We start from the raw sequence: 1,021 nt of genomic DNA on the forward strand, positions 1-1,021 counted from the left end.
ATTAAAGGATATGCAGACAGCCAGAGGTCAGGAGCTAGGTTTACATAAACAGGATATTTACAAAGAAGTGGCTGCTCTGAGCCAAGCCTGCAGATCAGCACATGCAGTGTTTCGGCTCAGCACGCTCAGAGCTGTAAGTGCTCTGACAATATCCTGTTCCCACTCTCGCAGCAAAACAAGAAGCAGCTTATTCTGAGAAGTTCCTGAAATATAGAGCACACAGTAGAACTTTCAAGATAAAAAGCCATTAGACACAAGCTTTACATTTCCAGGCCCCTCTTATCATCTGTGTTTAAATAAGAGGTTTGCAATGTTGGCTCTGCTTTTCAAGAAACCAGGGCCACAAAAATGTCCGATGGGATGGAGCAGCTCCTTGTGAGGACAGGCTGAGAGCTGGGGCTGTGCAGCATGGAGAAGAGAAGGCTGCGGGGAGAGCTCAGTATCCAAAGGGGTTGTAAGAAAGAAAGGGACAGATTCTTCAGCAGGATCTGTGGTGGTAGAACAAGGAGAAATGGTTCCAAGCTTAAAGAAGGTAGATTTAGATTAGATATAAGGGAAAAGGTTTTTACAGTGAGGGTGGTGAGGCACTGGAAGAGGTTGCAGTGGGTACCCCATCCCTGGAGACTCTCAAGGCGAGGCTGGACCAGACCCCGTGCAACCTGACTTAGCTCTGTTCATCACAGGGGAGTTGGACTATATGACCTTTAAAGGCTCCTTCCAACCCTAGGGATCCTATGAAACTGAGTGCCATAAGCCAACAACACGTAAATACCCACTGGATATAAGATAAGGAGGTACATCACGTTATGCGTTTACAAGCACGACGCAATCATTTTGCACGACGCAAACACTTCCACGCCCGCAGCGCGCTGGGAGGTCGTTCTCCACCGCTCAGCCCCGCGTTACCCCCGCCCAGCAGGACGGCTCCTCGCGCGGCCGGCAGGGGGCGCCCTAACGCCGCCCGGCGCCCTAACAGACAAACGCCGCCCTGCGCCCCGCGGCGCTGCCCTTGCCGGCCGTG

Source organism: Meleagris gallopavo, chromosome 14 (assembly GCF_000146605.3).
Source record: "Meleagris gallopavo isolate NT-WF06-2002-E0010 breed Aviagen turkey brand Nicholas breeding stock chromosome 14, Turkey_5.1, whole genome shotgun sequence".
NCBI classification, from domain to species: Eukaryota; Metazoa; Chordata; class Aves; order Galliformes; family Phasianidae; genus Meleagris; species Meleagris gallopavo.